This window comes from Ictidomys tridecemlineatus, chromosome 6, assembly GCF_052094955.1.
Source record: "Ictidomys tridecemlineatus isolate mIctTri1 chromosome 6, mIctTri1.hap1, whole genome shotgun sequence".
Taxonomy (NCBI): Eukaryota; Metazoa; Chordata; class Mammalia; order Rodentia; family Sciuridae; genus Ictidomys; species Ictidomys tridecemlineatus.
Genome location: NC_135482.1, coordinates 56,182,491 through 56,197,365, shown reverse-complemented (window position 1 = coordinate 56,197,365; position 14,875 = coordinate 56,182,491). Strand labels below are relative to the sequence as shown.

At 36.2% G+C, this 14,875-nt stretch overlaps 1 protein-coding gene across 20 annotated transcripts in view; it reads right to left on the bottom strand.

Annotated features, from left to right (window-relative positions):
• Positions 1-14,875, bottom strand: part of R3hdm2 (R3H domain containing 2) — a 123,978-nt gene that overhangs the window by 68,506 nt on the left and 40,597 nt on the right. For 3 of the 20 annotated variants that reach the window (XM_040280443.2, XM_040280447.2, XM_040280446.2), the window contains exon 1: positions 4,905-4,959. The exons of 8 other annotated variants lie outside the window; for them this stretch is intronic. The gene's annotated coding sequence lies outside the window, so the exon portion shown is untranslated. Of the gene's footprint in view, positions 1-1,433; positions 1,457-2,244; positions 2,270-4,904; positions 4,990-14,875 lie in introns of those variants that run through there. 9 more of the 20 variants (XM_040280442.2, XM_040280441.2, XM_040280440.2 and 6 more) reach the window with 6 other exon arrangements.

Sequence of the window (14,875 nt, the reverse complement as noted above, 5' to 3'; positions counted from 1 at the left end):
TTCCCTCCTCCTCCTAAAAGAAAGAAAAATAAATAAAGATTAAAAGGAAACTGAAATTTTACTTCTCTAGCAACTTTCAACAGCTTTCTTTCCTCAACCTTTTCTAAAACCTTGATGGTGAGAAAACAAAGATTTTAAAAGATATATTTTTTGGTCAAAATAAAATGATCTTCTGGTAAACCTTCCCTTGGTAATGACAGAAACATTTAAGAAAGACTTTTGGTCTATCCCAGCCACCCCCAAACAGAAGGAAAACCAACTTAACAGAACTGTCTTCTTTTAATTTCACATTGGTTTTGTTTCCCCCTCAAAGGCTATTCCTGTTCTAGTTGCAGACGGGAACGCTCCCAGTGACGTCAAGGCAGTCTCCCAGCAACGATTAATAAGGATTGTCCACCACAGGGGTTTCCTGAAAAGCTAGCAAGAAATTATCCACATATTTGCTGCAATATCAAGATGCAAAGATGTGAAGGAATTTCTCTTAACCTTGTAACTCCAGTCTCTGGCAAGCTTCTAAATAGGTTATTCTTCCAGAATGCTCTCCATTTACCCAGAGGTTATTTTCCTTTCCTCTAGCCTTCCCCCACACTGCTTCTCTCCAAATAAAATTAGATTTTGTTAGTTTGAAACATTTATAGTTGAAATAAATATTAATATAATGGAGCTACAATAGCAAACAGGGCTGCATAATCTAATCTGAAAACCAGACATTATTACTCTTTTTTACTTCACACAAAGAATTTAGAATAAATGAAAGTACAACAGAAAAAAAAATCAAGATAGAAAATATGCCAGCAAGTTTTTAAAGGCACATTTCCACATATACTATCCAAACACACATACACAGACAGGCAACTCTAAATTTACCTAGGCTCTAGCCTATTGAGTTTTTCAAATTGACCTCTGCAGGCATACCTCCAAAGATCAGCAGTATTAAGATGGAGTTGCATAAAAGGAAGTAGAAGCCCAAACATTCAATCCAAAAAAGATGGGCTGGATTGTTATGCTCACACATAGGAGTATATCTAATATTTTTCTCCTAAACCAGAGTGGCAAAGAATTTTATATAACTACCCATTTTTGAGGTCTGAAAAACAACATACTAGCTGTCTGATCAGAATCAGTGCAAATAAAGCAGAAAAATTCCAAATTTGAAAACTCAACCTAGAATTATTAATGGATCCTAGGTTCCAGAAAGCTTATGAGCTCCCTTTCCTTCCATATTTAGAAAAAGCAGTTAGGCAAAATTCATTAGCATCAGGACTTACAGGGTTAATTAAGGCACCCTGCTTCGGTGATCCTGACTTTCAGTCTGAGCCTATTCTAAAAGGAAACAAAACAATACCCCTATCATTAAAACACCCCATTCTGGCTTTAGCTCTATTTAATTGTACCCAGTTTTGTCATCATCAAGTCATAGAAGAAGAACGCACCGCTTCAGATGGATTTTTCTTCTTCCTTCTCTCCGTTCCCTCCCTCTCAGAAGAAAAAGACTGCAAACAAAATCACTACGTCACTGGAGGTAGAGGGAATCCCATCTCTGCACTCTTTATAAACCAAAGCCGGCAAACAAAAACAAGTCAATTTTAAGAAACAAGGGAACAAACAAGTACAAAAAATACAAAGTGATAAAACCAGAAGAAATGCATACAATGGCCTTAATACATAAAAAGGCACTTTTAGTAAAAAGGTTTAACAAATTCCTCCAAGGATGTTTATAATCACAAAAGCTTCCTAGACATAGCAAAGGTGACATATTTCTTCTTATTACATTTAAAGACTAGGGGACAGTTACATAAAGACATAGGACAGAGAAGCATATTCACCAGCCGGGTGTGGATAGCTGGGTAATGACACAGTGAAGGATATTTATAGGGGATTCCCTGCTTCCTGCAATGTGCGTCAACAGCATCACCAAAGAGAACAGAAATCACCACTGTTCTCATAAGCTAAATCTGAATGAAGTATTGCTTGAAATAGCCAGGGAAGAGGTAGAATCTGAATACAGTAAAAGTTCTAACAAACCTAGTTTTTAAAATATTTTAAAGATTAAAAAAGAACAAACGAAAATGCCCATAAAACCCTCACAAAATTTAACATTTGAAAATTCTCTAATTTCTCCACTGTTTATAATAGAGTTAAATAGACCAAGATAGAAAAGACACCATTCTTTGTAGCTTCTTCCCTCCCAGCCTGTGAAGTTCAAGGACTTTATATAAAGCAAGAAAATCATCCAAAACTCACCCCAAATGGAGGATCAGCATTTACACCAACAGCAAGCTCACATTATTAATGGAGACCTCATTGTTAAGAATCTGTTCTGCCGGAATTTTGCCGGAAGAAATTCCTTCTGGGAAACCTGTGCCTCTTCCCCCCGCCCACAGTCCCCACACCCACCCCCTTCACCCTTGAATGAAAATGCTAGTGATCCTTGCTGCGGTGTCTCCGGTGTCTCCAACAAGCTAATTGCTCTGACAAGCAGCTCTGAAGCAGACCATGGCCCAGCTGTTCTAAGAGATGTCACCCAGAGCTCTGCCAACAGTCTCTCTCTCTCTGTCTCTCCCTCTCACACCACACACACACACACACACACACACACACACACACCGCAAGAGCACCCTCTCCCACCTCCTCTTCTTGCTCTCATTCAAGTACTTCAGTGGCATGCCTGCCTCCACACTGCTCTGATGATAGCTTTTAAAGACACAGCAGCAACTCTTTGCTGCTGCACATGTTCATGCCAAAATAGAGTCTTTTTGGTGAAGAATAATGATTTGCAATGTGTACCAGATTAAAAGTTCACCTTTAAATTTACTTTTACATTTATTCACCTGCAAAATAATCAAGGTCAGGGGCCTTGTAGCTTTTTAAGAACAATAGCTTAAAAACTACTGGGCTCAATTTTAGAAATGTAAAACAAAGACTAATCCTAGTTACAGAGAATTCTCTTTCCAGTGAACTATATTTGGTAAAATCATTTTTCATTTTGGAGCAGAAGGCAGGCAGCATAGAATACTAGAAGCTATCTGTTCCCTCTGCCATATTTGCCCCTAAAGGATGGAGAGAAAACTTTGGTTATAAAAATGAAGGAATAAAAAAAATAGTGAAAACACCTACTGACAAAATTGATTTAAAAAAATGAAAACAGAAAATATAAGTTTGGGAATGAGGACAGATTAAAATAAAGGAAGTGATTCAAAGGATGGAAGAATAATAATTCTAGAATAAGAATAATTCTAGAAAGTATGCTAGCTAGAGCTGTGTAACAAACTTAAAACATTCAAGTTTGTTTGTTTTTGAGCTGAGGATTGAACCCAGGGCTTAGTGCATGCTAAGCATGTACTCTACTACTGATCTATAACTCCAACTTCAGGTCCTAATTCTTTTTGTGGTACTGGGGTAAAACCCAGGGCCTTGTGTATGCTAAGCAAGTGCTCTACCACTGAGAACCTGCCTCAGATCCTAATTTCAAGACCCAAAGAAAATAAGTAACAATCTCTATTACTACAGCAAATAATGGATTTTCCAGTGGCAAAAAGTCTGCAATGGCACAAAATAACATATGGCTAGTACACAGGCAACCTGAGGAGAGGAATAAAGTCTGTCACAAAGACACAATTAGTCATTTTTTAAATATATATTTTTTAGTTTTAAGTGGACACAATATCTTTATTTTACTTTTATATGATACTAAGGATCAAACCCAGCGCCCCTCACATGCCAGGAGAGCACGCTACCGCTTGAGCCACATCCCCAGCCCCACAACTATTCATTTTGATCCAAACAAGTACTTTTGTTTTGAGCTTGTATGTTGATTATGGGCCAGGTACTATGAAAAGCTCTAAGAATATTAGATAAGTTCATTAAAGGACATACTAAAGACAAAAAAGGACTCGTTTTCATTCTGAGTGAGATGAGAAGCCACTGGGAGTTGGAAGACTAATATGAGAGGTCAAATAGACCACTGAAACAAACTGGCTTTTACATTTAGTGAGATGAGAAGTCACTGGTGGTTTTTAAGCAGGGAATGACAGGTTTTTGACTTATATTTCTTTGTTGCATCCAAATTTTTGTTTGAGAAGTTTATAACCATACAGAGAATTTGCAAAAAAGAGTATAACGTTCATTTAGAAGATTCATATACAAATTTACACATAGGTGCATGTATAATATTTTCCAAAACAATTTAAAAAGTTTTCATAATGACTCTTCATGTCTAGAATACTTCAATATGTATTTCCTAAAATATATAATAAGGGAATTCTAAACTATAAGAATAACTACTTGCACATCTAGATGAGTTACTTGGTGATGCACATGCAAGGCAAATCTAATCAGCATGGTAAAAGGCTTAAAAACTGAGATGATTTTGGAATCACGAACCAAAGAAAGTTGAACAGAACTTTCAAGTTGAACTCAAATGGGTAAACTGTCTGCTAAAACAGTAAGAGTCAACATTCACTATAGAATTTAAACAAAACCCATACCGTCATAATTATCAAAATTTCCAGGATATAATATAAAATTAATTGTTGTATTTAGAGCCAAGATGATCTCAATTTGTATAAAAGATGAACAGTCAAAATATCAAGAGACACAGATATTGGATTTAATTGCCTTGACAACCTTAACTGAAAAATACAACTGAAGGATAAACATATGCATTCAACAGCAGAACAGAAATCACAGTGGAAAGACTCAGTGAATCTGAAGACAAGTCAAGGGAAATACTAAATATAATACTGATTCTGGACAACAAAGAAAAACAACAGGGTGGGGTGACTAGGTACAGGTCATTAGGATATGTGGGATAACATCCAAAAGTGTAATATTTACTTTGATACATCAGAGTCCCAGAAAGAGAAATAAGACATTGGTGAAGAGTTCAGCACACTGGAACATACCTGTAGTCCCAGCTAGTCTGGAGGCTGAGGCAGAAGGATTGCTAGAGCTCAGGAGTTCAAGGCCAGCCTGATCAACAGAGAGATCCTGTCTCAAAAACATAAATATAGGGCTGAAGGTATGGCTCAGTGGTATAGTGATTGATATAGGCCCTGGGTTTGATCCTAGCTGAAGAGAGAGAGAGAGAGAGAGAGAGAGAGAGAGAGAGAGAGAGAGAGAGAGAGGGAGGGAGGGAGGGAGGGAGGGAGGGAGGGAGGGAGGGAGGGAGGAAGGGAGGGGCAGGGGAGTGAGAGACAGAAATAGGGGGGAAAAATAAAAGATAGACAGCCAAAGTGTGGGGAATGGGGCTGGGGCTCAGTGGTAGAGTGCTCACCCAGCATGCATGAGGCACTGGGTTCAATCCTCAGCACCACATAAATGTAAAATAAAGATACTGTGTCCACCTAAAACTAAAAAAATAAATAAATATTTTTAAAAAGCCAAAGTGTGGTAAAATATTTGAAGAAATAATGGCTGAAATGAACTTCACAAATGTGTGTAAACTAATAGATTCAAGAGGCAAACCCCAAACAGGCTAAATACAACAAAATCTATTCCCAAATTCAAATAAAAACTATGAAACAAACAAACAAAATTATTGGCAGCAACTACAAAAACAATACTAGTTATTAAGGGAACAATGACTTAAATAGCTTCATATTTTTTTATTAGAAACCATAAGGACCAGAAGAAATTAGCACATTTTAAAAGTTGTTCAAATACAGAATTCTATATCAGAGAAAATCCTTCTGTAAAGATGAAATAAGGATATTATTAGAAGAAAACTAAGAGAATTCTTTTTTTTTTTTTTTTGGTACCAGGATTGAACTCGGGGGCACACTCAACCACTGAGCCACAACCCCAGCTCTATTTTGTATTTTATTTAGAGACAGTGTCTCACTGAGTTGCTGAGCATCTCAACTTGCCATTGCTGAGGCCGGCTTTGAACTTGCGATCCTCCTGTCTCAGCCTCCCGAGCTACTGGGATTATAGGCGTGCACCACCATGCCCAGCTAAGAGGATTCTTTATAAGAAACTTCCTCTAGAAGAATGGCCAAAAGAAAGGAAATAGGACTGGGAGTGTAGTTTGGTATAGAGCACTTGTCTAACATGAGGATCTGGGTTTAATTCCAATACTGTGGCAGCAATGTGTGCGTGCATAAGTGGTAATACAACAAAACTTGAAGCACCAGGAATAAAGGAACAAAAACATATGGTAAATACTTGGTTTCTATGTTTGCTATGTTGGTACTGTTTGTATTACCCCTCCCAAAATTCATGTTGAAGCCTTAACTCTCACCAGCTACTCACGCAGATGAGATGAACTGGGTTTAAAAGAGCTGGCTGTAACATTAAGCTAAGAAAATGGCAAAAAAGCACAGGACACAGAAGTAATTTTCATATTGAGAGTGGGACTGTTCTGTGACCTAAAGGTCAGCTTCCACGCTGGAAAGAGCATGCACTGGGAATCTCTTTATTTTTATAGCTTTTATAGGGGGACATACAAAGGAGTTTTGATAGAATATTCTTCACTAAATAAGGCAGGGGATAAGGTTTCAAGGGGGGGGGTTGTCCAATCCCATTGGGTAACGCCCAAGTCCAGAGCTAAAGCAAACTTCTTTGCCAAGCAAAGGTGGAGACCCTTGCACTGCACAGCAGAAGGCGTGCAATGTCAGACCAACACTCCCTAACTCAAGGCTGAGAGAGGATGCTTAGCTTATGGGCTAGTGGCCTAACCACCAGGGTTGCTATATTTGGAGACTGGGCCTCTAAGGAAGTAATTTAGGCTAAATTAGGTCATAGGGGTAGGGCTCTGATTCAATTAGTGACCTTACAAAAGACACCAGAAAGTAAGTTTTCTTTTTCTCTGTTACCTCCTGCACAAAGAAGAGGTCATGTGAGCACACAGCTGCCTATAAGTTCTATAGAGATGCTTTAGAATGAAACCTATCTTGCCAGGACCTTGATCATGAACTTTCCAGCCTCCTAAATGTTGAGAAATGTTACTGCTGTTTAAGCTACCTAGTCTGTGGTATTTTATCATGGTAGCCAAAGCTAAGACAATCTCCACAGAAGTATCCATATTAATCTGATTAATTTTTTACCTTATTAAAAAAAGAAGACAAGTGTGGTAGCATACACATGTAATACCAATGTCTTGAGTCACTGAGGCAGGAGGATCACAAGTTGAAGGCTAGCCTCAACTTAGCAAGGCCCTCAGCAACTTGCTGTGACCTTGTTGCAAAAAAAAAAAAAAGAGGGATGGGGACTGAAGTATATAGTTAGTTTAGTGATAAAGCACCCTTGGTTCCAATTCCTAGTACCAAAACAAAAAATCTTATTTAAAAAAAAATTTTAAAAACTTAAAATAAATAAACAAAATAAAACAAGTTCAAAGCAATCAGAATGAATACTAATAAAAAGCAGAAATCAATGAAACTAAAGATAAAGAAAGGCAATGAAACCAGAAGTTGTTTCTTTGAAAAAAATCCAGAAAGTTAATAAATCTCTAGTAAGACTAAAAAGGAGACTGAGAAGACATATTATTAATAGCAGATCTGAAAAAAAATATCACTACGGACCTTGTAGACATTTTAACCCCTTAACTAAAACAGACCAATTCCTTGAAAATCATAAACTATCAAAAGTTACCCATTTGAAGGGAGGGGAAGAACAAAAGTTCAATGGATTAGACACAGGAATAAAGGGAAAGGAGAGGAACAGGAACAGGAATAGGAAAGACAATGGAATTAACTGGACATAACTTTCCTATGTTCATACATAAATACACCACCAGTAAAACTCCATATCATGTATAACTATAAGAATGGGATTCTAATAAGAATAAATCATATTCCATGCATGTATGTCAAAATACACTCTACTATCATATATATCTAAAAAGAAAAATAAAAAATAAATCAAAATTGGTTCACTATTAAAATCTTATCAGCAAAATCTTTTTTAAAAAAATGTTACCCAAGGTACAATAGATAACCTGAATAACCCTATCACAACTAAAGGAATCTATAGGCCCAGATGCTTACTCTGGTGAATTTTAGCATCAATTCTATGTAATCTCTTCAGAAAACAAAAGAGAAGGAAACACTTTCCAAGTCACTTTATAAGGCCAAATTATCTTTTTACTAAAACTAAGCAAACATAAGAAAACTACAAACCAAGCTAAATATCTAAATAAAAAATTGGAAAATTAAATCCAGTGATAAAAAAAGATAATGCATTACAACCATAAGAGGTTATTCTGAGAATGTAAGATTGGTTTGTTTTTTGATAAGTAATCAATGCAGCCCACCATTATCAGTCTGAAGAAGAAAAAATTGGCTAGGCATGGTGGTGTGCCCCCTGAATCCCAGCTACTTGGGAGGCTGAATCAGGAAGCTGAATCAGGAAGATCCGAAGTTCAAGTATAGTCTAGGACACCTATCAAGACTTTGTCTCAAAATATAAAAAAGACTGGGGATGTATGTAGCTCAGTGTTAAGCACCCTTGAGTTCAATCCCCAACACCACAAAAAAGGGAAAAAAAGAAAAAATACATGATCACTTCAACTGACAGAGAAAAAAAAAATTTCACAAAATCCAACATCCATAAAGATGCAAAGTTGGAATAGAAGAAAAATTTCTTAGTTTAATATAGATGAAATATAACAAACCTGAAAACTGAATGCTTTTACATTACACTAAGATTTAAAAAAGGGGGGGGGCAAGGTTGTTCACTGTCACTAGTCCTATTCAACTGAAGATGAAGCCAATGCAATAAGATGAGAAAAAGAAATAGAAGGCATACATATTGGCAAGAAAGGAAAAACATATTCCTATTCATAGACAACATAATTGTGTACATAGAAAATACCAAGGAGGGGGTGGGGTTGTGGCTCACCAGTAGAGCACTTGCTTAGCATGTGCAAAGCCCTGGGTTCAATCCTCAGCTCCACATAAAAAAATAAATAAATAAAATAAAGGTATTGTGTCCAACTACAACTAAAAAATAAATATTAAAAAAGAAATAAAATATCAAGAAATCAAAACAAAACATACAAACTCCTCAAAATAGAAAATATGAGATATGTGCGGTGACTCACACTTGTAATTCCAGCCACTGAGGGGCTGAGGCAGGAGGATCACAAATTTAAGGTCAGCCTGGGTGACTTATGAAGACCTTGTCTCAAAATAAAAATAAATTAAAAAGGTGGGGGGCTGGGGCTGTAGTTCAATGGTAGAGCACTTGCCTAGCATGTGAGAGGTACTCGAGTGGATCCTCAGCACCATAAATAAATAAATAAATAAATGTAAACAAACAAACAAACAAATAAATAAATGTATTGTGTCCATCTACAACTAAAAATGTTTTAAAAAATATCTGGGGCTGGGGGGCTGAGGATATAGCTCAGCTGGTAGAGTGCTTGCCATGCATGCAAAAGGCCCTGGGTTCAGTCCCCAGAAGCAAAAAAAAAAAAAAAATCTGGGGATGAAATTCAGTGGTAAAACACCCCTCAGTTCAATTCCTAGTATTGGGGGCCAAGGGAGATGGGGGTGAAAAAATATTTAGCTAGATCACAGGAAGTAGTCAACATTGCCAAATCAAATTTATATAAAGTAGCAATAAATAACTGAAAACTAAAATTTAAAATACCGCTTATGATTATTTCCCACAAATTAAGTGCTTAGTTGCATACTTAATTAAACACGTAAAGTATTTGTATAGTGAAATCTACAAACTCTAATAAAATATATTAAAGACCCAAATAAATGAGAAAATGTATCTTTTTTGTTGTTGTTGCTGGGGACTGAACTCAGGGCCTTCCATATTCTAAATATACACTCTACCACTGAGCACACCATCAGCCCATTTTATAGACTGGAAACTTGACATAGTGAAGATATCAATTCTCCCTAAGTTGATTTATAGATTTAGTACAATTTCATTCTAAGTCCTAGCAAGAGTTTTTATAGATATATGGAAACTTATTCTAATACGTTTATGGATAGGCAAAGTTATAAAAAGAGCCAAAATAATTCCAAAGAAGAATAAGGTGTAAGAATCAGTATTCAACTTTTAAGACAACTTTTAAGTTAGACACGGTGGCATACCCCTATAGTTCTAGCAATTTGGGAGGTTGAGATAGGAGGATTACTAATTCAAGGCCAGCCTCAGAAACTTACTGAGGCCAGAAGCAACTCAGAAAGACCCTGTCTCAAAATAAAAAGTAAAAAGGGCTGGGGATGTGGCTCAGTGGTAAAGTACCCTAGGTTCAATTTTCGGTAAAAAATTTAAAAAAGACTTTAAAAAGCTACAAAAATCAAGAGAACATGGAATTGGTGAAGAAAAAGACACATAGAAAACTGGAATAGAAAAAGAATCTAAGAAGAGACTCAACACAAATACACCAACCGAATTTTTACAAAGGTGCAAAGGCAACTTAATGGAAAAAGAAAGCTTTCAACAAATAGTATAAAAACAATTGGATATATAAATTTTACCTACTCTTTATCTATGTCCTAGGTAAAATTTAACTCAAACAGGTCATTGATATAAATGTAAAATATAAAACTACAAAACGATAGAGGGTTTTATTGTTTTATTTTGCACTACAGGGGATAGAACCCAACATATGGTTGGCAAGAGGTCTGCCACTGAGTTACATCCCCAGGCCTTGTAAAATGTTTAGAAGGAAACATAGGTGTAAATATTCGTGACCTGATATAAAGTAAAAGATTTTTAAATAAGATACCAAAAGCATGACTCATTAAAAAAAAAAAAACTGGGCTGTGGTTGTAGCTCAGTGGTAGAGTACTTTACTTGCCTAGCACGTGTAAGGCACTGAATTAGATTCTCAGCACCTCATATAAATAGATAGATAGATAGATAAATAAATAAAGGTTCATTGGCAACTAAAAAATGTTTTAAAAATAAAAATAAAAAGATTCTTAGCACACGTGAGGCGCTGGGTTCTATCCTCAGCACCACGTAAAAAATAAATAAATAAAATGAAGGTATTGTGTCCAACTACAACTAAAATATATATTTAAGAAAAAAAGACAAGCTACCAGATGGAAGAAAATATATGCAAATCATCTATCCAACAAATGACTTCTATCTAGAATATATAAAGAACTCTCAAAATTCAACAGTAAGAAAACAACCCAATTTTAAAAATGGGCAGAAGACTTAAATGTAAAATACTGACATTCTTGTGAAGATATGGAGTAACTGGTGCTCCAATGTATTGGTACAGCCATTCTAGACAACAATTTGCTTCTTATAAAGTTAAATATATGTATTTACCATAAAACCCAACAATCCCACTCCCACCTATTTATGTACCCTAATTAAATGAAAATTACTTTCATACAAAAATTATACAAGAAAGTTCACAGCCATTTTACTCATACTTGGAAAAAATAAAACTCTATTCTTCAGTGAAACAACAAATAAATTGGTACATTCATACAATGGAATTCTACTTAGTAATACAGAGAAGGGACTTAGTAATATTTGTAATGACTCAGATGAATCTCAAAGACATTATGCTGAGTGAAAGAAACAAATCTGAAAAACTTTTATATATATATTCTATTTACATGACATTCTGGAAAAGCCAAAACTATAGAAACAAATACATTAGAGACTGCTAGGGTCTGGCAGTAGGGTAGAGAATGACTACAAGGGGCAAAAGGGAATCATTTAAGGTGATAGAAATATTTTATATTTGGACTATGGTAGTGGTAACCAGATTTTAATGTTTTTCAGGTATTAGAGAATTTGGAGCCAGAGAAGCTGCTCAGTGATAGAGTGCCTGATTAGCATGTAAGAGGACCAAGGTTAGATACACAGCAGTGGAAAACAAATTTAGAGAATGGTTTTACATAAAATAGATGAGCATTATTCTATGAAATAAGACTAAAAAGAAGAAGAAATCATTAAGCAGGGGATAAGAATGGATGGAGTTATAAATTAAAAAATAAGAGTATTGATGGTTCTTGAAAGGTACTTGGGGGTTAATTAGAATATCCTCTTTATTTTGTATTTTGACATTTTTCATTTTTTAAAAAAATAATGCCTTTGTTTTATTTATTTATTTTTATGTGGTACTAAGGATCAAATCCAGTGCCTCACAGGTAGCTAGGCAAGTACTCTACCATTGAGCTACAACCCCAGACTTCCCACCCCGTTTTTTTAAAGGGTTTAGAGCCAGGCATGATGATGTACACCTTATTCCTCATGATTCAGGAAGCTGAAGCAGGAGGATCTCAAGTTTGAGACCAGCCTCAGCAACTCAGCAATACCCTAACCAACTTAGCGAGAACCTGTCTCAAAATAAAAATAAAAAGAAGCTGGGGATGTGGCTCAGTGGTTAAGTACTCCTGGGTTCAATTTCTGATACTGGAGCAAAAAAGAAAAAAAGAGGGTACAGGACCCTTTTTAGGAGACTAAAAGGAAATGGCCAATGAGAAAAGGAAGTATGGTATTTGGAAGCCAAGTAGAAAAGCATTTCAAGGAGAATACAAATATTTTAAGTACAAATAGGTCTATGAGATGGGAACTTACAACTGATTATATTCATCCATGGTGGGAGGGATACTACATATATAAATATGACCAAGTATAAAAAAGATATTTGAAAATAAAAAATCGTGGCTACCCTGAAACGTGTACAGATTTTTTTTTCTTGACAGGATTCCCTAAACAATACAGTACAGCAACCATTTATGTAGCACTTGAGTAGCCTAAGGTATCATAGATTTTTTTTTTTTTCTCTGTTACAGGGTCTCAGAAACGTTAGGTAAATACTCTATCACTGGGCCACACCTCAGCCCATGTTATTTAGGGATGATTTAAAGTATACAGGAGAAGGTATGTAGGTTACATGCAAAAACTAGCTTTTTATACAAAGGACTTGAGTGTCTGAGGATTTGGGCATCCATAAGGGGTCCTAGAACTAATTCCACATGGAAACTAAGAAACAACTGTCCTGGATTTTTTTTTTTTTTTTTAGGAGTTTAGAGTAGTGGTGATAAAGTCTAACTAAAGCAGGTTTAAAGGAGAAAAAAAGGCCAGGCACCATTAATACCTGCTAAAATTTAGAAGTAACCAAGATGTCCTTCAGTAAATAGATGGATAAACAAACAGTGGTATGTAGGAACACTGGAGTATTATCTAGCCCTAAAAGAAAATGAACTAACAAGAAAAGGCCCAAATGCATATTACTAAATAAAAAAGCCATCTGAAAAGGTTGCATGTTATATATTTGTTCTATCATTTAGAGAGTGGTGTTGAAATCTTCAACTATATTGGTGGATTCTCTATTTCTCCTTTCAGTTCTATTACCCTTTATGTACTTTGAAGATCTTGCTAAATGCATAAACGTTTATGATTGTTAGGTACCCTGAAGAACTGACTCTTTTTGTCATCATAAAGTAAGTCTCTATAGCCATGGTAATATTCCTTGCTCTGGTATCTACTTTGTCTGTTATTAATATAGCAACTCCTTTCTTCTGAACAGTGTTTACAAGGTATATTTTATTTTACCCTTCTTTCAATGAGTTTATATATATTTAAAGTGGGTTTCTTGTAGACAACACTTAGCTGCATCTTACTTTTAAATGCAATCTGTTAATTTTCCTATTGAGGTGTTTCAATCATTTATTTAATGTGATTATTGGTCTGGTCAGATTTAAATAAACTATTTTACTATTTGTTTTTGATTTATCCAGTATATTCATTTTGTATTCTTCAGACATCTTTTAGACTTATTAAGCATTTTTATGATTCAATTTTATCTCTTTTATTGCCTTATTAGCTATATCATTTTCTTTTAAGTGGCTTCTTTAGGGTTTATGGTATACACATAACATCACAATCTACTTTTCATGTAACACACAACTTCACATATGTAAGAATCTTAGAACAGTATACTGCTATTTCCTGTCTCCCAACCTTGGGGGCAACTTCTACCATTCCTTTTATTTCTACGTTATAAATCCCACAACACAGGTTTTTTGTTTTGTTTTAACCTGGAGATTGAACCCAAAAGGACTCTACTTCTTGAGCTACATCCCGAGTCCTCTACTTAAATTTTGAGGCAAGGTCTCAATAAATTGCCCAGGAAGGCCTCAAAATTGGGATCATCCTGCTTCTGCATCCCAGGTGGCTGGGATTACTAGAACATACCACCACACCCAGTCCAGTTTCCTTGGTTTTGTTTTAGGCAATTTAAAATTTTTTCTTATTGTCTTTTCTTTCTTTCACATTTCTGGAGATTGAACCCAGGGATGCTCTATGGGTGACCTATATCCCCAGTCCTATTTATTTTTTTATTTTGAGACAAGGTCTCAATAAATAGCCTAGGGCCTTGGTAAATTGCTGAAGGTGTCCTAAAACTTGAGATCCTCCTGGTTCTGCCTCCCAATGCCTGAGATTACAAGCATGCAAACTACACCCAGCTAAAATATTTTTTATTTACTTATTTTTTGTGGTGCTGGGAAATAAACTCAAGGTCTCCCACATGCTGGGCAGGCACTCCACCACTGAGCTATCCCTCAGCCCTAATTTTATTCTTTTGTGTGCATGCACGCGCATGCGTGTGTGTGTGTGTGTGTGTGTGTGTGTGTGTGTGTGTGTGTGTGTATACATATGGGGGGAATTGAATCCAGCAGGAATTAAATCCAGGGGCGCTTAACTACTGAGTCACATCCCCAGCCCTTTTCATGTTTTACTTTGAGACTGGGTCTCACTAAGTTGCTTAGGGTCTTGCTAAGTTGCTGAGGTTGGCTTTGAACTTGAGATCCTCCTGCCTCAGCCTCCCAAATCACTAGGACTGCAGGTTGCATCACCACTCCTAACCTCATTTTATATATATATATATTTTTTTTGGGGGGGGCGGGGTACTGGGGATTGAACTCAGGGGCACTCA